Source organism: Mesoplodon bidens (assembly GCF_964165515.1).
Source record: "Mesoplodon bidens genome assembly, chromosome: 7".
NCBI lineage: Eukaryota > Metazoa > Chordata > Mammalia > Artiodactyla > Ziphiidae > Mesoplodon > Mesoplodon bidens.
The window spans coordinates 63,927,078-63,953,304 of NC_138164.1; the positions used below are offsets into that span (position 1 = coordinate 63,927,078).

Consider the following 26,227-nt stretch of genomic DNA (forward strand, 5'->3'; position numbering starts at 1 on the left):
TACAAACAACAAATGCTGGAGAGCGTGTGGAGAAAAGGGAACTCTCTTGCACTGCTAGTGAGAATGTAAATTGATATAGTCACTATGGAGAACAGTATGGAGGTTCTTTAAAAAACTAAAAATAGAATTACCATATGACCCAGCAATCCTACTACTGGGCATATACCCAGAGAAAACTATAATTCAAAAAGACACATGCACCCCAATGTTCATTGCATCACTATTTACAATAGCCAGGTCGTGGAAGCAACCTAAATGCCCAACGACAGATGAATGGACAAAGAAGATGTGGTACATATATACAATGGAATATTACTCAGCCATAAAAAGGAATGAAACTGGGTCATTTGTAGAGACGTGGATGGACCTATAGTCTGTCATATAGAGTGAAGTAAGTCAGAGAGAGAAAAACAAATATCGTATATTAACGCATATATGTGAATCTAGAAAAATGGTAGAGATGAATCAGTTTGCAAGGCAGAAATAGAGACACGGATGTAGAGAACAAACGTATGGACACCATGGGGGGAAAGTGGGGTGGTGGTGGTGGTTGTGGGATGAATTGGGAGATTAGGATTGACATGTATACATTAATATGTATAAAATAGATAACTAATAAGAACCTGCTGTATAAAATAAATAAAATTCAAAAAAAAAAGAACCTGAAGGTTTTGGGGTTTTTTTTAATAAAATAAAATAAAATATATGAATATTTTCTTATATAGCCACAGAGCCAGTAATACACCTAACAACAGTAGTAATTCCTTGATATCATCTGATTCTTAGACCATTTTCAAAGTTCCCTAATATCTAAAGAAATATATTTCTTATAGTTGGCTCCTTAGAATCAGGATCCAGGCGAGGTCCACACACTGCATTTGATGGTTATGTCTTTTGAGTCTTTTATAATCTAGAACAGTTTCTCCCCACCTTGCCCCAAGTTTTTATTTTTCTTTACGCCATTGACTTCTTGATTAAACTAGTTCAGTTGTTCTATAGACTATCCTATATTCTGAATTTATCCATTTATGTCCTTGTGGCATCACTTAAACCTGAGCCTCTACCTCCTGTATTTCATGTAAACTGGAGATTAGTTCTAAAAGGCTTGTTAGATTCAGGTTCTGTTTTCCATAACAGGGCATCTCAAGAAACACATATTTTCTGGTAGTCCCTCTCCTAGGGAAGTTAAGATTGATCAACAGATTCAGGTGGTGTCAGATAGGTCTCTCCATTGTAAAGTTCTCCATAAGCTGTTTTTCTAGGGAAGTGCCAAGATGTCAGAGTAGGAAGATCCTGAGGTCACTTCCTCCCCCCAGGCACACCAAATTGCCACTATTTACATAGCAACTATTGATGAGAACTACTTGAAGACTAGCAGAAAAGATCTTCTACAACTAAAGATATAAAGAAGGAACCACAATTAGACAGGTAGGAGGGGTGGAGTCGCATTATACTCAAGAAACGTACCCCCAGGTGGGAAACCCACAAATGGGAGGTTAATTACAATTGCAGAGGTTTTCCCCAAGGAGGAAGTGGTCTGAACCCCTGCCCAAGGGTCCTGCAACAAGAAGATGGGGCCGCCTGAACATTTGGCTTTGAAGGCCGGTGGGGCTTACTTTCAAGAGAGCCAGAGGGCTGTAGGCAATGGAGACTCCGCTCTTAAAGGGCACACAAAATCTCACATGCTCCAAAATGCAGGGACACAGCTCTACCCACCAGCAGGCCAGCTGTGCAGTTAGCTACTTAGCCTGCGAAATCCCAGGACTGGTGCCCACCAGCTGGTGGGCCCCTCCAGGTCCTGGGACTAATAAGCTACAGGGAGGACTCCAAAATGGTGCCTGCCAGCACCCGTGGCCTCTTGATAGAATGAGCTCCCAAAAAAGTGATGAGAGGAGAAAACCTACAACCAAAAATACCCAGCAAGGCTATCACTCAGAGTTGAAGGAGAGATAAAGAGTTTTACAGACCAGCAAAAGCTAAAAGAGTTCAGCATCATGAAACGGCTTGAAGCCTTTCATCTAATGCTTTCATCCTTTATTGATCTTTGCCTTAAATTATATCATTAGGATTATAAAATGGTGATTTTTCTAATTCTGTCATTCCTTTCACATATATTAGCTGGGAATTGTATGTAAGGAAGAACTTTTCCTCATTAATTAGGGCTATTTGGTCATCCTGAAATGCAGATTGAATTGGAAAAGCAGGATAATATTTACTTATTTCTCTTAAATTGACAGTTTTCAGAGTAAGGTCTGTGACCTAGTTACCACCAATGTTACCCAAGAGTTTGTTAATTTGTTAAGACACTCCTCCACCCCACCCAGCCATGAACTCATTAGGTCCTTGCATATTCTATGTATTTCAATCAAATTCAATCACTACTTTTTTACATACTTGAATTATCCCATCTTTGACCATTTGGAGCCCCTTCATGTTGGCTCTTGAGTCCTTTTGATAAAACCCACCGATCTTTGATAACTTCATAGTTTTGGGCTCCTCAAGATGTGTAAACCTTATCCTGTACATATACTGCCTCATAGTTTTGGGCTCCTCAAGATGTGTAAACCTTATCCTGTACATATACTGCCCCAAACTTGGAATCAGCCATGGAAGATCCTGGTTCCTTTAAAGCATTTTTTTTTTTTTTTTTTTTTTTTTTGAGGTACGCGGGCCTCTCACTGCCGTGGCCTCTCCCCCTGCGGAGCACAGGCTCCGGACGTGCAGGCTCAGCGGTCATGGCTCACGGGCCCAGCCGCTCCGTGGCATGTGGGATCCTCCTGGACCGGGGCACGAACCCGCGTCCCCTGCATCGGCAGGCAGACTCCCAACCAGTGCACCACCAGGGAAGCCCTAAAGCATTTTTTTTTAAATTAATTAATTAATTTATTTTTTGGCTGTGTTGGGTCTTCGTTTCTGTGCGAGGGCTTTCTCTAGTTGCGGCCAGCGGGGGCCACTCTTCATCGCGGTGCGCAGGCCTCTCACTATCGCGGCCTCTCATTGCGGAGCACAGGCTCCAGACGCGCAGGCTCAGTAGTTGTGGCTCACAGGCCTAGTTGCTCCGCGGCATGTGGGATCTTCCCAGACCAAGGCTCGAACCCGTGTCCCCTGCATTGGCAGGCAGATTCTCAACCACTGTGCTACCAGGGAAGCCCCCTGGTTCCTTTAAATGTGGAATGTCATTTAGGGACCACAGTCTGGGCACTAGAGGTTGCCCATTGCCCATGGGGTTTTAATGCTTCTAGGCCTTTCTGAAAAGTATAGAAATAGAAGAAAAAAATCATAAGCATATACTGATATTTCTAATTCAAATTTAATATTAAAATCTATTTAGGGACTTCCCTGGTGGTGCAGTGGTTAAGATCCTCCTGCCAACACAGGGGACACAGGTTTGAGCCCTGGTCCGGGAAGATCCCATATGCTGCAGAGCAACTAAGCCCGTGCACCACAACTACTGAAGCCCGTGCACCTAGAGCCCCTGCTCCACAGCAAGAGAAGCCACTGCAATGAGAAGCCCACGCACCACAACGAAGAGTAGCCCCCGCTCGCCACAACTAAAGAAAAGCCTGCGCACAGCAACGAAGACCTAATGCAGCCCTAAATACATAAATAAATAAATAAATTTACTTAAAAAAAGATCTGAACTCCTCAGTCTGGCATTTAAAGCCCTCCCAATCCTGTTCAAAATAAATAAATAAATAAAATCTATTTATATTAATGCCTTTGATTTTATATTTCTCTTCTCTTACACTAATCTTGGTTCCTAATAACATTAACATAATTACTTATTACTTTGTGCTACACTATATAAAAAATAGTTTCAAAATACTAATGTAGGGCTTCCCTGGTGGCGCAGTGGTTGAGAGTCCGCCTGCCGATGCGGGGGACATGGGTTCATGCCCCGGTCCAGGAAGATCCCACATGCCGCGGAGCAGCTGGGCCCGTGAGCAGGCCATGAGCCTGCGCGTCTGGAGCCTGTGCTCCGCAATGGGAGAGGCCACAACAGTGAGAGGCCCGCATAACGCAAAAAAAAAAAAAAAAAAAAAAAAACTAATGTAAAGACCTACTAGTGACATAACTATTGAGTGCAGTGTTAGATTTCTTTGCAGCTCTATTCTCCCTTAAAATATATTCCACTATGTATGTACAGCAAATATACCACATTGTAGAGTCACTTGAAATAATTGTCCTCTCTGTGCAGCTACATAATTAACTTCATATACAGTTAAGTTCATTGTTTTTGGTTTGTTTTAAAATCTTAGGAATTGTCCTTTCAAATTAAATTAAATTTTGAATGCGTAAAACACATTTATATGATTCCAAAGTCAAAAATGCATAATAAATATATTCAGAAAAGTCTCTTTTCTGTCCTTGTCTCCTCTGCCCTGTATTATGTTGAATTGTATGAAATTGCCAAAGATTAACCATTTTATCAGCAAAAATGGCAATTTCTGTGGTTGAACCATAAATATATCCCCACCTTTCTTACAGAAAAGACAGGTGCTATACATACTATTCTCTACTTTGCTTCTTTCACTTATATATTCTAGAGATCATTCCTTCCCCTTCATTCAGGTGCATTGTCTTCCATGTGTGTATTGATGTACCACAATTTTTATTCAACCAAACCTCTATTACTGATCATTTGGATAGTTCCCAATCTTTTGCTATTAAAAATAATGCCTCCACAAATAACCTTGTATGTCATTCCATATTATAACTCAGTCCATATTTTAATTAGTAGGTATAAGGCCACCCTATCTGTAAGTGACCACCCCATGCCATACCCAGCCTAAGTAATTCATTCTGCTAAACATTTGTCCTGGTCTTTTGGTGCCCACTGCCTTTTGAACACCCTTCTGATGTTAGAAGAATTTTCCCTTTCTGAGTCCCACTAAGTTAGAATGCAAAATACTCATTCCCGTCCCCCTCCTTTGCAGTTAGGACATAGGCATGTGACTTATGCTCCTCTAATCAGATGCAATTGTGTGAGATTCTGGGGAAGAAAGTGGCAGTGAGAGGGGAAAGGCTGCACAGTGCACTCCTTTTGCTGGTGAGGCGGGTAGCAGAGCTATGTGGTTTGGAGAAACTGGAATGGTCTGTAAGGTTGAGTTCCTGGTACAGAAGTAACACTGATGCATTTGGCAGCAGTGGCTGCAGTCAAATTGAGTTCCTGGCAGCATATAGTTACTGAGTGGTGACAGGGCATTGGTCTCAGTGTGCTTATTAGGCCAGCTGTGCTACTAATTTGGGGGGATTTTCTTGGAAACTTCGCCTCAAAATTGTTTCCTCCAGTCTTTCCAACAATTCTGTGAGTTACCCAATATCCTTTAAATAAATCCCTTTTCTGCCTAATTTGCCAGCATCAGCTTCTGTCACTTGTGGCCAGGAAATAAGTTATGCAGCAGATCCTGGGAATCAGAGGGGGTAAAGTTTTAGCTACCACAGGGGCCTGATCATCCTCTGACTTGCACTTTCACCCTTCTTCCTTCCTCCTAAGAGTGCTTGTGAGTTCAGGGACAGAAGGTCTGTGGTCCAACAAAATTAACTGGGTCATTAGGGGCTCAGAAGCTCTTTTGCAGGGAGCTCCTTTGAAAGTGGTCTACTATAAGAAGTAGAAAGTGTTTTCCTGATTGTTAGAGGAGAAGAAGAAAGACAGATGTCAGTGATGGGAAGGAGGTCAGCAGTGGCCCAGCAGAGCTCCTGGGGTCAACAGAGCAGAAGGATGGTGAAACCAACAGACAGAACAGAGGGATTAAATGTTAGGAATCTTACCCTCACTCTTAAAGTTTCTCAAATGAATAATTGGAGCAGGAGATCTAGAGAAAAAAATACAACTTCCAGATCATATGATATTGCTTATACGTGGAATCTAAAAAAATGGTACAAATGAACTTATTTACAAAACAGAAATAGAGTTACAGATGTAGAAGACAAACTTATGGTTACCAAAGAGGAGGGTGAGGGAGGGATAAATTGGGAGTTTGGGATTAGCAGATACAAACTACTATATATAAAATAGATAACAAATAAGGGCCTACTGTATAGCACAGGGAACTCTGCTCAATACTCTGTAATGTCCTATATGGGAAAAGAATCTAAAAAAGAGTGGATATATGTATATGTATAACTGATTCACTTTGCTGTATACCTGAAACTAACACAGCACTGTAAATCAACTATACTCCAATAAAAATTTATTTTTATTTTTATTTTTTATTTTTTTTTATTTTTTTTTATTTTTTAAAGATTACCTAACCTTCAGCCTATGTCAGGCCCACCTCCTCCACAGAGCGTGCCCTAACCATTCAGTTCCACAAAGACTTCCTTCTTTGTTTGTTTGTTTTTTGCGGTACACGGGCCTCTCACCACCACGGCCCCTCCCGTTGCGGAGCACAGGCTCCGGACGCGCAGGCCCAGCGGCCACGGCCCATGGGCCCAGCCGCTCCGCGGCATGCGGGACCCTCCCGGACCGGGGCACGAACCCATGTCCCCTGCATCGGCAGGCGGACTCCCAACCACTGCACCACCAGGGAAGCCCCTAAAAATTTTTTTAAAAGATAGAGTCTAAAGAATCTCCACTTGGTGTCATCTTGTGAGTGGACCCATCCGGACCCAGTGACAATCTAGACAAGACCATGTGTATTAAAGCTACTAAACTATTGTCTCTCATAGATGGTAACTATTTCCCCCACCCAGTTTATCATTTGTCCTTTCATTCTGTGTTTGTTGACCAAAAAGTTTTAACAGCATATACTTGATTTTATTGATACTTTTCTTTGTGATATTTTCCATTGCTTTTATGTTTAGGTAACATATTCCCCTTCCAAAAATATGTTCAATATTATATTTTATTTTAGTTTTTTATGGTTTTATTTATTCATATGTAACCCTTTATTCCGTCTAGAACTCATTTTGGTATATGGTGTGATCACTATGTGTCTCAGTGGTTGGATAAAGCTGACAGGATAAAAAAAAAGGCAACATTAGACATGATTTGCAAATTAAAAGAATGTTGTGCAATAATGAGATACAATTTTGTACCTTAAAAATTATCAGGTGTTGGGCTTCCCTGGTGGCGCAGAGGTTGAGAGTCCGCCTGCCGATGCAGGGGACATGGGTTCGTGCCCTTGTCCGGGAGGATCCCGCATGCCGCGGAGCGGCTGGGCCTGTGAGCCATGGCCGCTGAGCCTGCGCGTCCGGAGCCTGTGCTCCGCGACGGGAGAGGCCACAGCGGTGAGAGGCCTGCGTATCGCAAAAAAAAAAAAAAAAAAAAAAAAAAAAAAAAAAAAAAATTATCAGGTGTTAAAAAAAAAAATCTAGTGAAGGTGAGCATGAAGGAAAATGGCACACTTCAAGTGTTGTTTTCAACTTAACCATTCTGTTAAGAGTCTTTAAATAAATAACAAGGTAAGAAAAAAAATAAAAAGAGGGAAGCTATTAATTAAAGAAAACTTATACAACCCAATACAAATGTGGACTTTAATTCATGATTCAAATAAGCCAACTTTAAGAAAAAGAGAGACAGCTGGAATTTGAGCACTGACTGTATAATGACAGTAAAGAATAACTCCTTATTTTGTTAGTTGTAATAATTATGGATATGTTTTTAAACAAGTTCTTATCTTTTAGAGATACATACAAAAAGATCTGATGTCTTGGATTTACTTCAAAATAATGCAGTGGTCGGGAAGAGGAAAGGATATAAGTGAGACAAGATTGGCTGTAAGTTGTTAATTGTTGACGTTGGGTGGTGGGTATATGAGGGTTTCTTATACTACCCTTTCTATTTTTACATACATTAATATTTGGATTTTTCCATAATAAAAAGTGAAAAAAATGGAGATAAAAAAACATAGTGGCAATGACGAAGCAGGGGGAATTGTTAAATATTCCCAGTTAGGTAATGAAGCTCCAGTTTCTTGGAGTGGCACAATTGGGCCAGATCATGGCCTCACCTAAGCTGACTGCAACATACCAGTGTCCATGGAATTTCAAAAACAGCAAATCTTTTCTGTATGTCAGGTCCAATGTCCTTCCACTGTGAAGCAGAAAGAGATGTGCAAAGTACCATTTAGAAAAATAGTATAATGAAATCATTGCTCTCACAGAAAGTCCATAGGAGTCATCTAAAATAAACATATGTCATTTGTGGAATTTTTAAAATACATTTTATTAAGAAAAGAATAAACCAATCAGACCATGTCATATTGCCATTTAAATTGATCCACAAATTTTCTAATTGTCATCAGGACAAACCTCCTTAGCCAGACCTACCTCAAGCCCCGACCCTGCCTCCTTCCCCAGCCCCATCTCCTGCTTCTCATCCTCACACACCTTAAACTTAAGCCACAGGAAGGAACTTGCAGTTCCCAGAACATATCTCATGGAGTTTATGCTCTCCTGGGGAAGTTTCATTCATTCATTCAACAGCATTCATTGGTCTCCTCATCTGGCCCAGGCCCTATGCCATGCTCCGTCTCATCACCACCAGGTCTGCCTTTCTCCCCCATCAGTTCATTCTTCCAGCCTCAACTTACTTGTTTGTTTACATGTTTCTCTGAGAAACATTCTTTGAACCACTCAACCTGAACGAGGTACCCCTCTTCTGTACTTTCTATATATGAGGGTATATGGCAGGCAGCAGGGGAGGACAGGGGACATGTCTTATTTTTCCCACTAGACTCTGAGGGCAGGGATAAAATCCTATTTAGGCGAAGTATGTAGTTTAAGGCCTGAGTTGTATTAGAAGATCAATAAATGCTTGTGGAATAGAGTAAATGAATGAATGAAGCTTCCCAACTAGCATGTAAACCCACAAAGGCAAGAATTTTTGTTGTTTTCTTCTGCTTTATCCTTAGCACCTAGGACAATACCTGGGACATTAAATATTTGTCAAAATAATTAAAGTTACCTGTCAAAGAAAAATGAACAAGGAGTTGTACATTAAGTCTCATGTGCAAACTGCCCATTTGTTGTGGTTGACCCATCTGTCGTTGGCAAAAGACTGATGCAGGACTAAAAAAGGAATTAGAGACAAAAAGTGTTCTGGAGGTCAATTGCAATGAATTGAGTTAGTACCTTGTATTTAAAACATAACTCTAAGTGCAAGAAAGAACAGGACATTTATTTTTTTTACATGCATTGTTTTAGAAGTCACTAAGCAAAATGTTGATTGTACTTCATCTAAAAAAAAGTCAGCATTTTTGGGGCTTAAGTAGATTCTCATCTGACACAGGTCATCTTCTATGTGCCCATATTGCCTAGGGATCTGGAGAAATATATCTAGTAATGGAGTAGCACATGATGTCCTACATCTGGAACAGCTGGGACCCAAGGAAAGCCATACGTCATGAATGATATCACCCTTTTTGATTTAACTTTTAAAAGACAATGGAATAATTTCTTCTTGCCCAAACCTTACTACAGTGGTTTAGACCAGTAACTCCATAGCAGGATGTGGGAAGGCTGCATGGACAAAGGACAATTGTTGAACTCCCACAGCAGAAGGATGGTTTACAAAGTGATCTTTCTTAGGAGTTCTGCCTGGGACTATTGTACACCACATGGCAGGTGCTCTGACATAAGTAAGGCTAAATTGGATTCCATTTGGATTTCTTTTCTTAACCATCCTTCTCTAAAATTGTCCTCTCTAAAAGTCACTAGAACAACAGGGGGGGAAAGTGAGATCTTGAACTCCCCAGGGAATCAAAGCAGACTTTCCTTCCCCTTTCTTTACTCATCCACTTTTCCATGGCTGTCATTCACTGGGACCTCATTTGAGAGGAGGTTTTATTTCCCTGCCTTCTCTCAGGATTCTGCCTCAAATAATGTTCACTGGCTTTTCACAAAGAAAACTAGGACTCCCATTTATTTTATCCAATACACCGCTACATTCAACCTTGAAAACAGTATGCAGTGCATTATCCTCTAACAGGAACAATAGCAGAATGGAGCCTGACTATTTTCCATGAGGCTGATTTTTGCTAAACAAACACATTTATTCTCTGAACACTTTCAGTGCCTGTTGAGAAATAAGTGGTACCAGAAAGGACATATCTTCCAGAATGCAACTTAGAAATGCATAGAGAATAGATAATATTGAGGTCTTCATGTGAAAGTAACTCAGTAACTTGTAGAAGGGCAGTAGGGCCATTTTGTAGTACCATAAAGATATGCACTACACACACTCTTCCACCTAACTATTCTGTAGGATTCTATCTCACAGAAATGCTCATACCTGGGAGTAAAGGCATATGAATGGCACACTGATTGAATCACATGTAGGCGCCACATGAACTGACAAAAAGAGACACACTATATATTGTAACGTGATAAAAGTAAATTGCCAAATAATATGTAATATAAGATTCCATTTTTGTTTGAAAAAACCCCACTATGTATGTAGATGCATATTCCTATATATATTTATAGATGTAAAGAAAAAGTTAAGAATGATACCAACACCAAACTGTTAACAGTGGTTCCTTCCTCTGCAGGGTAAAATTGGGGGAGTATTACTTAAATTTATTTTTAAAAAACAATAAAGGAAATAACTGGATTAGTATAAGGTAGTTAACATTCACATAATATTTATTCTGTGAGGGGCACGCGATGGACCCTCTGTAATATCATCTCACTTATTCTGCAAATCTTCTGAAGTAGGTAATATTATCCCTGTTTGCGGATGAGAAAACAGATTCTGAGAAGTGAGTAACTTGCCCAACCTAATAGGGTTAGTAAGTAGCAGAGCTGGAATTCAAACCCAGGACTTTCTGACTCTAAGGCCTAAGATCTTCCCATTGGTCCAACAATGTCATCTCCTGTGACATAGTCTTGGCTCAGTAGATGGGCTTATAAACATTGCAACATGGCTGTTGAATGTTAGGTTTATTCTTTAAAACTTTTTCTTATGGAAATTTTCAAACATACACGAGAGGGGAAGGAATAGTATAATGAATCCATGCGCCCATTATCATCCAGAGTCAACGATTATTAATATTCTGCATTATTGTTTCATCTACTCCAACACAAACTTTTTAGGAAGCATTTTAATGCAAATTCAAGACATCATATCATTTCACCATTAACATTTCAATCTCTGAATATAAGAACTTAAAAAAAAACATAATGGTGTTTTGTAAATCAACTATACCTCAATAAAATAAAAAGTAAACTTTAGAAAAAAGAACAATGGTGTGATAATCACTGTTATCTGACATAATAGTTCACAATAATTCCTTAATAATATCAACAACCAATCCATGTAAATTTTCCTAGGTTGCCTCAAAAATATCTTTTTGTTTATTCAAAATTTATGTCTCAAATCTTTGTCTCCCTGAATTCTGATTTTCCCCTCTGTTTTTCTTCATACAACTTATTCATTGAAGAAATTGTCATTTGTCTTATAGAATTTCCCATCTTTTTTTTTTTTTGGCCACACCATTGCAGCATGCAGGGTCTTAGTTCCCTGACCAGGATTCCAACCTGTGTCCCCTGGATTGGAAGCGCACAGCCTTAACCACTGGACCGCCAGGGAAGTCCCAAATTTCCCATCTTCTTGAATTGATTTCTCATACCTCAATGGGGTCATTTAACATGCTCCTCTTTCCTTTATATTTCTCACAACATGATGATTAGAGACATTAAATTCAGGTTCAATTCTTTTGGCAAGACTGTTTCTTAAGCAGTGTACTTCCTACTGCATTTTATCAGGAGGTAATGTCTGACTGTCCCACTTTTTGTAAATGCTAAGATTGAACAGTGGATTCAGGGGCTGCCAGCCTGATACATATGTTCCTCATCAACATTTTACCTAATAGTTTTAGCAGCCATTGATGATTTTTTTTGCCTAGATCCATGATTTCATTAGGAACTTAGGTTCATTTAAAATCCTATAAGGGGGCTTCCCTGGTGGCGCAGTGGTTGAGAGTCCGCCTGCCAATGCAGGGGACACGGGTTTGTGCCCCGGTCTGGGAAGATCCCACATGCCGCGGAGCAGCTGGGCCCGTGAGACATGGCCGCTGAGCCTGCATGTCCGGAGCCTGTGCTCCACAATGGGAGAGGCCACAACAGTGAGAGGCCCACGTACCGGAAAAAAAAAAAAAAAAAAAAAATTCCTATAAGACTTAGGTATTTTTAAAAACTATCCTAAGATAGCAGTATTATATCTTAGTTTTGAGTCAATGTATCAAAAAAAAAATCTCTTTTTATCTGTTACCTATCATGGTTTCTTTGTTTTTGGATTTTTTTTTTTTTTTTTGCAAGAGTAATTGAGTTTTTAGGCATTTTCCTAAAACCATCAGTATTCTGCAACCCTCTATCCCCCATGTGGGACCATTTTGCTACTTAGATTGACATTTTTATTAACCTATCATTCAGAATTTTTATCATACTTCAATTCCTAAATAATTCATAAAAAGTAAGAAGAAAAAGAAAAGATATCCTCTTCCTCTATGATAAATACCGTAGTAGGCCAGTTAAACATCTCTGAATCATTTTCAATTCCATGCCCAGGGTAACTACCTGTTTACATTAGAAAAGGTTGTTATTTTCAGTGATTTTAAGTCTGTTCTTATTCATTCTACATTCATTGTGGCTTCTGTCCTGGGCCAACTTTTGAAGCTAAAGAGAGGAAAGGCCCAGGCCCCATCCTCCAAAGATTCACAATCACCTACACTGATAAAATAAAGAAATGTCCAGAAGGTTCTTGGGGTGTAAGGGAAGAGGCACCCAAGACTATGAAATCAGAGAAAGCTTCTCAAAGGAGGAGATGTTTAGCTGAGTTTTGAAGGTTGAGTGGAAACTAACTAGGGGAAGGGCATTCCAAGAAAAGCAAAGCCATCAAAGGCACAAAGGCAGGAAAGAATAGGCCCTTTCAGAGCACTGCACATGGCTTTGTATGGCTGGAGAATAAGGTTTATAGGAAGGGGTAGCTGTGGTGGAGCAGCAGCAGGGCCAGGACGTGAAGAGCCTTGTTTGCCATGCTAAAGAGTTAGGAAGTCACTGAAGGATTTTAAGCAGAAGAGTGACGGAGTCTGATCTATGTTGTATGTTTTTCTCCTCAGTAGATTTTTTTCTTTTTTCTCTGTTGAGGTGAAATTCATATAACATAAAATTAATCATTTAAAGTGAACAACTCAGTGGCATTTAGTACATTCACAATGTTGTACAACCACTACCTCTATCTAGTTCTAAAACATTTTCATGTCCCCAAAAGGAAACCCACACCCATTAAGCAGTCACTTCCCATTCCTCCCTTCCTGCAGCCCCTGGCAACCACCAGTCAGCTTTCTGGTAGATTTACGTATTCCCTCAGTACACTTTTATCTCTAAAAATTATATAAGTAATATGGATTCATTATAGAAGAATCAAAATACAGGTGAGCAAAAGAGGAAAATAAATAATGCTCATAATTTTAGCATCTTAAATAACTTTTGCATACTGTGTATCCTTCTAAAGAATTTTCTGAGTTTCTTCATCGCATGTACTTTATGGGTCTCCCCAACCTTTGAGATAGAAAAGAATTCTGCTCAAACCTCTGTCCTATGAAAGGGTGTGAAGCCCAAGTCCCTACCAATATCTCTGAGGGTTCTTGGGGGGTTTTGTGGAGGTGACGGTGGGGATATGTTTCTTTTGATTACCTCTAGCTCTGATTTTCTGCCTTGATCTCCACCGCTCATTTCAATTTCTGGGCATGAAATGTCCTTTCTACATTTCCCCAACCCCTTCTCTCCCCAAAATATGGCCTAAACAAGGTGGTGTGTTGGCAAACTTTTAGGGAAAATTTGGGAGCAAGAAAGGATGGCTTATATTGAAGCTCAGCTTAGAGAATAACTTGAAACTGCATGTTAAGAGAGCAGTTCTTTTAAGAGTCCATTAGTCATACATATCACTGGAAAATTCTCATTGACCATCCCTCAGAGGCAGTACAGCAGCAACAGCTGCCCAGCTTCTCTCCCTGAGAAGGTAATGAATATCTTTTTCATTTTCCAAATTCAACCCCCTCTAGCTATAAACTCCAAAGCAATCATTTCCAGTTCCCATCCTCTTTTGCACAAGGCAATTCAATGCTGCTTCTGCTTTATTCTAAACTACAAAGAGATAAGTTATTCTGCTAAATCAAAATAGTCCCTCCCTATCAGAACTCTAGTGTCAGGCTGTCAAAATTACAACTTCTTTCCCCCTACTGGCTGCATTTTCATTATTGCTTTGTTATTTTAAATATCTTTCCTGAAATATTTTTTGTTCCTAAATATTCTTCTACATCTTTTGAAATGGCTGCATACATCCTTTGTTTTGGGACACTTAGGTTGTTTCCAATTCTTTATTATTATAGAGAGTGCCATGTTATACATTAAGGAGATATATATATATATATATATATATATACCCTTAATTATTTTTTTGCTGTACATTCCTAGTAGTAGCATTCCTAAACTAAAGAGTAAATCCTGTCTTATGGCTTTTATACCCTCTAGAAGAACTGTATAAGTTTATATACCCAGTAATGTTTGAAAGAGCCTGAATCTCCAAACTCCTCTTAATTATGGATATATTTATCCTTATTTTTTTCTTTATGGTTTAAATTTGCACTTCTTGACTAATAGTGAAGTTGAACTTTTTATATTTATTGAGCATTTGAGGATTTTTCTTATGTCAAATACCTTTCCTGGTCAGTTGTGTATCTTCATTTTTCTTTTATTGATTTGAAGAAGGTCTTTGAACATTAAGGATACAAACCTTTGGTTAAGGATACTTTCCTCCAATGTCATTTGTCTTTTAATTTGGTTTGTGGCAAATCATGCTATATAAAATTTTATAATTTATATAATCACATCTATCATCCTTTATACTTTCTGCTTTTAGTTTCATGTGTAGAAAATCATTCCTTACTCCAAAGTTTTGTAAATATTCCCGTGTATTTTCTTCTACTAACGTTAAAATTTTTAATCCTTCTGGAATTTATCTTAGTGTACTGTTTGAGTTTGGGTTTATTTTAACAGTTAGACAGCTTTTTTCTTTCTTTCTTTTTTTTAACTTTTGGCTGCACCGTGGCATGTGGGATCATAGTTCCCTGACCAGGGATCGAATCCCTACTCCCTGCACTGGAAGATGGAGTCTTAATCACTGGACTGCCAGGGAAGTCCCCTAGACTGTCATCTTAACACTTCCCCCACTGAATGAGGTACTAGCTTTATTATATACTAAATTCTTATATGTACTTGGATATATTTCTGAGCTGTCTATTTTTTTACGTAGAACAGTAATGTTTTAATTACTCTATCTCGCTGACTTATTTTAATATCTGATAGGAAAAGGTCTTTTCACTACTATTCTTCCTAAAGATGTGCTTGCTTTCTTCATTTGTTGATTTTTCTAAATAAACTAAAAAATAGATTTATTTCACATTCTAAAAAACTTCCAGGTGTTTTTGTTGGGGTTTTGTTAAATTTATAGGCTTAGCTTGAGGAAAATTGATATCTTTATAATATTAAATCTTCCAGTACAGTAATGTAGAATGTCTCTCCCTTTATTCAAATCTCCTTTTAGATTCCATGGCAAAGTTTTGAGATTGGCACATTTATCTTTAAGTTTATTACTGGGTACTTTGATTTTATTTTTGATTACCATGATATGGACACTTTTTTTTCATTATCTTAACTAACTGTTGTTGATACATAAGGAAACTATTAATTTTAAAATATTTCTGTCATAATTGCCAATCTTTCTGAACTCTCTCACTAGTTCTAATAGTTTTTTAAGCAACCTTATACTCTTTAAATAATGATAATTTTGTCTCTTCCTGTCAAATATTTATACCTCCTTCACTTTTCTCATTATTGCATTGATTAGCACTTCTAGGAAAATTTTAAATAATGGTAATGAAACTCAAATTATTAACTTTAATGAAAATGATTCTAATGTTTAACTGCTAAATAGAATACTGGCTGTTGGTTTGAGATCAATATTCATTAACATATTAATTAAGACTTGCTTAAATCAAAAATATATGGTGGGGCTTCCCTGGTGGCGTAGTGGTTGAGAGTCCGCCTGCCGATGCAGGGGACACGGGTTTGTGCCCCGGTCCAGGAAGATCCCACATGCCATAGAGCGGCTGGGCCCGTGAGCCATGGCCGCTGAGCCTGCGCGTCCAGAGCCTGTGCTCTGCAACGGGAGAGGCCACAACAGTGAGAGGCCAGCATACCACACACACACACACACACACACACAATATATATATATATATATATATATATATATATATATATATATATATGGTGATTTTTATCAAAATATTTTGGCATTCTGTTAAAATGATCATATGATTTTTTTCTCCCACATGCTGCAGAACAACTAAGCCCATGTGCCGCAACTACTGAGCCTGCATTCTAGAGCCTACGAGCCGCAACTACTAAGCCCATGTGCCACAACTACTGAAGCCCATGTGCCTAGAGCCCTTGCTCTGCAACATGAGAAGCCACCTCAATGAGAAGCCCGCACACCGAAATGAAGAAAAGCCCACGCTCAACACAACTACAGAAAGCCTGTGCACAGCAAAAAAGACCCAATGCAGCCAAAAATAAATAAATAAATAAACTTATTTTTTAAAAAAATATTAAAGTGCTGATTATTTCAGGGGGTAGATACAAATTTAGGAAGGTAAAAGTGAAGAAGAAGCTAGTCAACCAATGCAGCCAAAAATAAATAAAGAAATGCATTTATTTTTTAAAAAAAGATTAAAGTGCTGATTATTTCTGGGGGGGGAATAGATACAAATTTAGGAAGGTAAAAGTGAAGAAGCTAGTCAACCAATGTGTGTCCTAAGTGTCCATTGACAGATGAATGGATAAAGAACATGTGGCACATATATACAATGGAATATTACTCAGCCATAAAAAGAAACGAAATTGAGTTATTTGCAGTGAGGTGGATGGACCTAGAGTCTGTCATACAGAGTGAAGTAAGTCAGAAAGACAAAAACAAATACTGTATGCTAACACATATGTATAGAATCTAAAAAAAAAAAATGGTTCTGATGAACCTAGGGGCAGGACAGGAATAAAGATGCAGATGGACACTTAGGTTGATTCCATATCCTGGATATTGTAAATAGTGCTGCAGTGAACATTGTGGTACATGACTCTTTTTGAATTATGGTTTTCTCAGGGTATATGTCCAGTAGTGGGATTGCTGGGTCCTATGGTAGTTCTATTTTTAGTTTTTTAAGGAAGCTGCATACTGTTCTCCATAGTGGCTGTACCAATTTACAATCCCACCAACAGTGCAAGAGGGTTCCCTTTTCTCCACACCTTCTCCAGAATTTATTGTTTGTAGATTTTTCGATGATGGCCATTCTGACCAGTGTGAGGTGACACCTCATTGTAGTTTTGATTTGCATTTCTCTCATGATTAGTGATGTTGAGCATCCTTTCATGTGTTTGTTGGCAATCTGTACATCTTCTTTGGAGAAATGTCTATTTAGGTCTTCTGCCCATTTTTGGATTGGGTTGTGTTTCCTTAATTTCTCTTTCAGATTTTTCATCATTAGTATAGGAATGCAAGAGATTTTTGTGCATTAATTTTGTACGCTGCTACTTTACCAAATTCACTGATTAGCTCTAGTAGTTTTCTGGTAGTATCTTTAGGATTCTCTATGTATAGTATCATGTCATCTGCAAACAGTGACAGTTTTACTTCTTTTCTGATTTGGTTTCCTTTTATTTCTTTTCCTTCTCTGATTGCTGTGGCTAAAACTTTCAAAACTATGTTGAATAATAGTGGTGAGAGTGGGCACCATGTCTTGTTCCTGATCTTAGAGGAAATGGTTTCAGTTTTTCACCATTTAGAACATTGTTGGCTGTGAGTTTGTCATATATGGCCTTTATTATGTTGAGGTAGGTTCCCTCTGTGCCTACTTTCTGGAGAGTTTTTATCATAAATGGGTGTTAAATTTTGTCAAAAGCTTTTTCTGCATCTATTGAGATGATCATATGGTTTTTATCCTTTAATTTGTTAATATGGTTTATCACATTGATTTGTGTATATTGAAGAATCCTTGCATTCCTGGGATAAACCCTACTTGATCATGGTGTATGATCCTTTTGATGTGCTGTTGGATTCTGTTGGCTAGTATTTTGTGGAGGATTTTTGCATCTGTGTTCATCAGTGATATTGGCCTGTAGTTTTCTTTCTTTGTGACATCTTTGTCTGGTTTTGGTATCAGGGTGACGGTGGCCTTGTAGAATGAGTTTGGGAGTGTTCCTCCCTCTGCTATATTTTGGAAGAGTTTGAGAAGGATGGGTGTTAGCTCTTCTCTAAATGTTTGATGGAATTCACCTGTGAAGCCGTCTGGTCCTGGGCTTTTGTTTGTTGGAAGATTTTTAATCACATTTTCAATTTCAGTGCTTGTAATTGGTCTGTTTATATTTTCTATTTCTTCCTGGTTCAGTATTGGAAGGTTGTGTTTTTCTAAGAATTTGTCCATTTCTTCCAGGTTGTCCATTTTATTGGCATAGAGTTGCTTGTAGTAATCTCTCATGATCCTTTGTATTTCTGCAGTGTCAGCTGTTACTTCTCCTTTTTCATTTCTAATTCAGTTGATTTGAGTCTTCTCCCTGTTTTTTTGGATGAGTCTGGCTAATGGTTTATCAATTTCGTTTGTCTTCTCAAAGAACCAGCTTTTAGTTTTATTGATCTTTGCTATTGTTTCCTTCATTTCTTTTTCATTTATTTCTGATCTCATCTTTATGATTTCTTTCCTTCTGCTAATGTTGGGGTTTTTTTGCTCTTCTTTCTCTAATTGCTTTAGGTGTAAGGTTAGGTTGTTGAGATGTTTCTTCTTTCTTGAGGTAGGACTGTATTGCTATAAACTTTCCTCTTAGAACTGCTTTTGCTGCATCCTATAGGTTTTGGGTCATCATGTTTTCATTGTCATTTGTTTCTAGGTATTTTTCGAATTCCTCTTTGATTTCTTCAGTGATCACTTGGTTATTTAGTAGTGTATTCTTTAGCCTCAATGTGTTTCTATTTTTTACAGTTTTTTTTTTTCCTGGAATTGATATCTAGTCTCATAGCATTGTGGTCAGAAAAGATACTTGATACAATTTCAATTTTCTTAAATTTACCAGGGCTTGATTTGTGACCCAAAATATGATCTATCCTGGAGAATGTTCCATGAGCACTTGAGAAGAAAGTGTATTCTGTTCTTTTTGGATGGAACGGCCATTAATATCAATTAAGTCCATCTTGTTTAACGTGTCATTTAAAGCTTGTGTTTTCTTATTTATTTTCATTTTGGTTGATCTGTCCATTGGTGAAAGTGGGGTGTTAAAGTCCCCTAGTATGATTGTGTTATTGTCGATTTCCCCTTTTATGGCTATTAGCATTTGCCTTACGTATTGAGGTACTCCTATGTTGGATGCATAAATATTTACAACTGTTATATCTTCTTCTTGGATTGCTCCCTTGATCATTATGTAGTGTCCTTCTTTGTCTCTTGTAATAGTCTCTATTTTAAAGTCTATTTTGTCTGATATGAGTATTGCTACTCCAGCATTCTTTTGATTTCCATTTGCATGGAATATCTTTTTCCATCCCCTCACTTTCAGTCTGTATGTGTCCCTAGGTCTGAAGTGGATCTCTTGTAGACAGCATATATATGGGTCTTATTTTTGTATCCATTCAGCCAGTCTGTGTCTTTTGGTTGGAGCATTTAATCCATTTACATTTAAGGTAATTATCAATATGTATGTTCCTATTATCATTTTCTTAATTGTTTTGGGTTTGTTATTGTAGGTCTTTTCCTTCTGTTGTCTTTCCTACCCAGAGAAGTTCCTTTAGCATTTGTTTTAAAGCTGGTTTGGTGGTGGTGAATTCTCTTAGCTTTTACTTGTCTGTAAAGGTTTTAATTTCTGTGTTGAATCTGAATGAGATCCTTGCTGAGTAGAGTAATCTTGGTTGTAGATTTTTCCCTTCCATCACTTTAAATATATCATGCCACTCCCTTCTGGCTTGCAGATTTTCTTCTGAAAGGTCAGCTGTTAACCTTATGGGGATTCCCTTGTATGTTATTTGTTGCTTTTCCCTTGCTGCTTTTAATATTTTTTCTTTGTATTTAATTTTTGCTATCTTGATTAATATGTGACTTGGCGTGTTTCTCCTTGGATTTATCCTGTATGGGACTCTCTGCGCTTCCTGGACTTGATTAGCTATTTGCTTTCCCATATTATGGAAGTTTTCAACTATAATCTCTTCAAATATTTTCTCAGACCCTTTCTTTTTCTCTTCTTCTTCTGGGACCCCTATAATTCGAACACTGGTGCATTTAATGTTGCCCCAAAAGTCTCTGAGACTGTCCTCTATTCTTTTCATTATTTTTTCTTTATTCTGCTCTGTGGTAGTTATTTCCACTATGTTAACTTCCAGGTCAGTTATCTGTTCTTCTGCCTCAGTTATTCTGCTATTGATTCCTTCCAGAGAATTTTTAATTTCATTTATTGTGTTGTTCATCGTTTGTTTGCTCTTTAGTTCTTCTAGGTCCTTGTTAAAACATTTCTTGTATTTTCTATTTATTTCCAAGATTTTGTATCATCTTTACTATCGTTACTCTGAGTTCTTTTTCAGGTAGACTCCCTATTTCTTCTTCATTTGTTTGGTTTGGTGGGTTTTTGCCTTTCTCCTTCATCTGCTGTGTGTTTCTCTGTCTTCTCATTTTGCTTAACTTACTGTGTTTGGGTCTCCTTTTCACAGGCTGCAAGTTCATAGTTCCCATTGTTTTTGGTGTCTGCCCCCAGTGGGTGAGGTTTGTTCAGTGGCTTGTGTAGGCTTCTGTTGGAAGGGACTGGTGCCTTTGTTCTGGTGGGTGGGGCTGGATATTGTCTTTCTGGTGGGCAGGGCCATGTCTGGTGTGTGTTTTGGGGTGTCTGTGAACTTATTATGATTTTAGGCAGCCTCTCTGCTAATGGATGGGGCTGTGTTCCTGTCTTGCTGGTTGTTTGGCATGGGCTATCCAGCACCGGAGCTTGCTGACCATTGGGTGGAGCTGGGTCTTAGCACTGAGACAGGGATCTCTGGGAGAGCTCTCGCCAATTGATACTACATGGGGCTGGGATTTCTCTGGTGGACCAGTGTCCTGAACTTGGCTCTCCCACATCAGAGGCTCAGGCCTGACACCAGGCTGGAGCACCAAGACCCTTTCAGCCATACAGCTCAGAAGAAAATTGAGAAAAAAGAAAGAAAAAAAATTTTTTTAATAATAAGCAAAAATATATATTAAAATAAAAATAATGATAAAAAAAGAAGAGAGCAACGAAACCAATAAACAAATCCACCAATGATAACAAGTACTAAAAACTATACAAAGATAAACATAAAAATCAGAAACATGTCAGTTGCATACAGCAAACCCCAAGTCTACAGTTGTTCCCAAAGTCCACCGCCTCAATTCTGGGATCATTCATTGTCTATTCGGGTATTCCACAGATGCAGGTACATCAAGTTGACTGTGGGGGTTTAGTCTGCTGCTTCCAAGGCTGCTGGGAGAAATTTCCCTTTCTCTTCTTTGTTTGCACAGCTCCTGGGGTTCAGCTTTGGTTTAGGCCCTACCTCTGTGTGTAGGTCGCCCTCAGGCATCTGTTCCCATCCAGACAGGACGGGGTTAAAGCAGTGGCTGATTAGGGGGCTCTTGCTCATTCAGGCCTGGGGGGAGGGAGGGGTACGGAAGTTATAATTGGAATGCAGAGTGAGCATGTAGCAGCAGAGGCCAGCGTGGCATTTCAACAGCCTGAGGCGCACCATGTGTTCTCCCAAGGAACTTGTCTCTGAATCATGGAACCCTGGCAGTGGCATGCTGCACAGGCTCCCAGGGGGGTGTGGATAGTGACCTGTGTTTGCACACAGGATTCTTGGTGGCTGCAGCAGCAGCGTTAGCATTTCATGCCCGTCTCTGGGGTCCGAGCCGATAGCCGCACTCGTGCCCATCTCTGGAGCTCGTTTAGGCAGTGCTCTGCCTTTTTTTGCGAAGTCTGAGGTCTTCTGCCAGCGTTCAGTAGGTGTTCTGTAGGAGTTGTTCCACATGTATTTTTGACGTATTTGTGGGGAGGAAGGTGATCTCCACGTCTTACTCCTCCGCTGTATTGAAGGTCCCCCCTACTTTATTTTCTTGAAAATTTTCTTTGATATTATCACAGCAATTTATCAATTAAAGTAAATATAGTACAGAACTAATTCTAGAGGAAAAACAAACTGATGAATACCCAAATTACTCTATTGACTTTCATATGCTTTGTCATGTGTCCAAATTTATGATGGAAAAGCATTGACAGGAAATTTGACTTCTATAGAAAATAACAACAAAGGGCCTCCCTGGTGGCACAGTGGTTGAGAGTCTGCCTGCCAATGCAGGGGACACGGGTTCGAGCCCTGGTCTGGGAAGATCCAACATGCCGCGGAGCAGTTAGGCCCGTGAGCCATGGCCGCTGAGTCTGTGCTTCCGGAGCCTGTGCTCCGCAACGGGAGAGGCCACAACAGAGAGAGGCCCACGTACCACAGAAAAAGAAAAAAAGAAAGAAAGAAAGAAAATAACAACAAAGAAATCACCCTGTAAACTTAAAATTTATAATACAACAGAGGGAATTCCCTGGCAGTCCAGTGTTTAGGACTCCGTGTTTTCACTGCCAAGGGTGTGGGTTCAATCCCTGGCTGGGGAACTAAGATCCCACAAGCCATGCAGTGTGGCCAAAGATAAAATAAAATGAAAGCAAAAATACAACAGAGAAAATGAGGGGTTTTGGTTAGAAAGCTTGAAAAAAAGCATAATTTAAAGCAGTATTCATTCCAGACACAATACACGGAGGGACCATGATGTTCCTTCAGCTGTTCTAGGGATGTTCATGTGATGCCCACAGCATGATGGGAAGGTCTGTAACCAGAGTCCAGCTCTACTGCTTACTACTTATGTGTCCTTGGTCAACTTATTTAGGCTCTCTAAGCCTCAGCTTCTTTCTTTTTAAAATGGAGATGTAGATAACACACATCATGAGATGGTGGTAAGACTTAAAAGATATATGGCGGGCCTCCCTGGTGGCGCAGTGGTTGAGAGTTCGCCTGCCGATGCAGGGGACACGGGTTTGTGCCCCGGTCCGGGAAGATCCCACATGCCGCAGAGCGGCTGGGCCTGTGAGCCATGGCCGCTGAGCCTGCGCATCTGGAGCCTGTGCTCCACAAAGGGGGAGGCCACAACAGTGAGAGGCCTGCATACCACAAAAAAAAAAAAAAAAAAAAAGATATATGGCAAGTAAAGCAAGCACCTAACACCTTGCCTGGTAGGCAGTCCATGTTCAGTATGTGCTCGTTCCCTTATCTCTCCATTCCCTTCCCAGAAATCCACCATATAGAAGTGGATCTAGATTACTTCCGGGTAAGATGGCGGAAGAGTAAGACGCGGAGATCACCGTCCTCCCCACGGATACACCAGAAATATAGCTACACGTGGAACAACTCCTACAGAACACCTACTGAACGCTGGCAGAAGACCCCAGACCTCCCAAAAGGCAAGAAACTCCCCACATACCTGGGTAGGGCAAAGCGGAGAGATTCCCGCACAGAGGATCGGTGCCGAGCGGCACTCACCAGCCCGAGAGGCTTGTCTGCTCGCCCCGGCGGCGCTGGAAGCTGAGGCTCGGGCTTCGGTCAGAGCGCAGGGAGAGGACTGGGGCTGGCGGCGAGAACTCAGCCTGTAGGGGGCTAATGTGCCACAGCTAGCCGGGAGGGAGTCCGGGAAAACTCTGGAGCTGCTGAAGAGGCAAGAGACTTTTTCTTCCCTCTTGGTTTCCTGGTGCGCGAGGAGAGGGGATTAAGAGCGCTGCTTAAAGAGGCTCCACAGACCGGTGCGAGTCACGACTGAAAGCGCGGAGCCCAGTGACGGGCGTGGGACGCTGGGGCTGCTGCTGCCGCCGCCAAGAAGCCTGTGTGCGAGCGCAGGTCACTGTCCACACCGCCCTTCCGGGAGCCTGTGCAGCCCGCCACTGCCGGGGTCCCGGGATCCAGGGGCGGCTTCCCTGGGAGAACGCACGGCGCGCCTCGGGCTGGTGCAACGTCATGCCGACCTCTGCCGCTGCAGGCTCGCCCCCGCACTCCGTGCCCCTCCCTCCCGCCCGGCCTGAGTGAGCCAGAGTCCCCGAAGAGGCTGCTCCTTTAACCCTGTCCTGTCTGAGCGAAGAACAGACGCCCTCTGGCGACCTACACGCAGAGGCGGGGCCAAATCCAAAGCTGAGACCCACGAGCTGTGAGAACAAAGAAGAGAAAGGGAAACCTCTCCCAGCAGCCTCAGAAGCAGCGGATTAAAGCTCCACAATCAACCTGATGTACCCTGCATCTGTGGAATACATGAATAGACAACAAATCATCCCAAATTGAGGAGCCAGGAGTCAGTGCTGTGCCTCTGAGGTGGGAGAGCCAACTTCAGGACACTGGTCCACAAGAGACCTCCCAGCTCCACATAATATCAAACGGCGAAAATCTTCCAGAGATCTCCATCTCAACACCAGCACCCAGCTTCACTCAACGACCAGCAAGCTACAGTGCTGGACACCCTATGCCAAACAACTAGCAAGACAGGAACACAACGCCACCCATTAGCAGAGAGGCTGCCTAAAATTATAAAAAGTCCGCAGACACCCCAAAACACACCACCAGACGTGGACCTGCCCACCAGAAAGACAAAATCCAGCCTCACCCACCAGAACACAGGCACTAGTCCCCTCCACCAGGAAGCCTACACAACCCATTAAACCAAACTTAGCCACTGGGGACAGACACCAAAAACAACGGGAACTACGAACCTGCAGCCTGCAAAAAGGAGACCCCAAACACAGTAACATAAGCAAAATGAGAAGACAGAAAAGCACACAGCAGGAGAAGGAGCAAGATAAAAACCCACCAGACCTAACAAATGAAGAAGTAATAGGCAGTCTACCTGAAAAAGAATTCAGAATAATGATGGTAAAGATGATCCAAGATTCTATTTCCCAGATCCAAAATCTTGGAAATAGAATAGACAAAATGCAAGAAACAGTTAACAAGGACCTAGAAGAACTAAAGATGAATCAAGCATCGATTAAAAACACAATAAATGAAATAAAAAATACTCTAGATGGGATCAATAGCAGAATAACTGAGGCAGAAGAACGGATAAGTGAGGTGGAAGATAAAATAGTGGAAATAACTGCTGCAGAGCAAAATAAAGAAAAAAGAATGAAAAGAACAGAGGACAGTCTCAGAGACCTCTGGGACAACATTAAACGCACCAACATTCGAATTATAGGGGTTCCAGAAGAAGAAGAGAAAAAGAAAGGGACTGAGAAAATATTTGAAGAGATTATAGTTGAAAACTTCCCTAATATGGGAAAGGAAATAGTTAATCAAGTCCAGGAGGCACAGAGAGTCCCATACAGAATAAATCCAAGGAGAAATACGCCAAGACACATATTAATCAAACTGTCAAAAATTAAACACAAAGAAATCATATTAAAAGCAGCAAGGCAAAAACAACAAATAACACACAAGGGAATCCCCATCAGGATAACAGCTGATCTCTCAGCAGAAACTCTACAAGCCAGAAGGGAGTGGCAGGACATAATTAAAGTGATGAAGGAGAAAAACCTGCAACCAAGATTACTCTACCCAGCAAGGATCTCATTCAGATTTGATGGAGAAATTAAAACGTTTACAGACAAGCAAAAGCTGAGAGAGTTCAGCACCACCAAACCAGCTTTACCACAAATGCTAAAGGAACTTCTCTAGGCAAGAAACACAACAGAAGGAAAAGACCTACAATAACGAACCCAAAACAATTAAGAAAATGGGAATAGGAACATACATATCAATAATTACCTTAAATGTAAATGGACTAAATGCTCCCACCAAAAGACACAGATTGGCTGAATGGATACAAAAACAAGACCCATATATATGCTGTCTACAGAGACCCACTTCAGACCTAGAGACACATACAGACTGAAAGTAAGGGGATGGCAAAAGATATTCCATGCAAATGGAAACCAAAAGAAAGCGGGAGTAGCAATTCTCATATCAGGCAAAATAGACTTTAAAATAAAGACTATTAGAAGAGACAAAGAAGGACACTACATAATGATCAAGGGATTGATCCAAGAAGAAGATATAACAATTGTAAATATTTATGCACCAAACATAGGAGCACCTCAATAC

The 26,227-nt window shown here is 40.3% G+C and overlaps 1 protein-coding gene across 6 annotated transcripts in view; it reads right to left on the reverse strand.

The window, feature by feature from the left end:
• The window catches only part of PAK1 (p21 (RAC1) activated kinase 1), a 236,681-nt gene that overhangs the window by 183,801 nt on the left and 26,653 nt on the right, over positions 1–26,227 (reverse strand). For 3 of the 6 annotated variants that reach the window (XM_081241109.1, XM_081241113.1, XM_081241112.1), the window contains 2 exons: positions 8,912–9,015; positions 7,956–8,038 (listed from right to left, as the gene is read on the reverse strand). The exons of 2 other annotated variants lie outside the window; for them this stretch is intronic. The gene's annotated coding sequence lies outside the window, so the exon portion shown is untranslated. The remainder of the gene's footprint in view (positions 1–7,955; positions 8,039–8,911; positions 9,016–26,227) is intronic. One more of the 6 variants, XM_081241108.1, reaches the window with a different exon arrangement.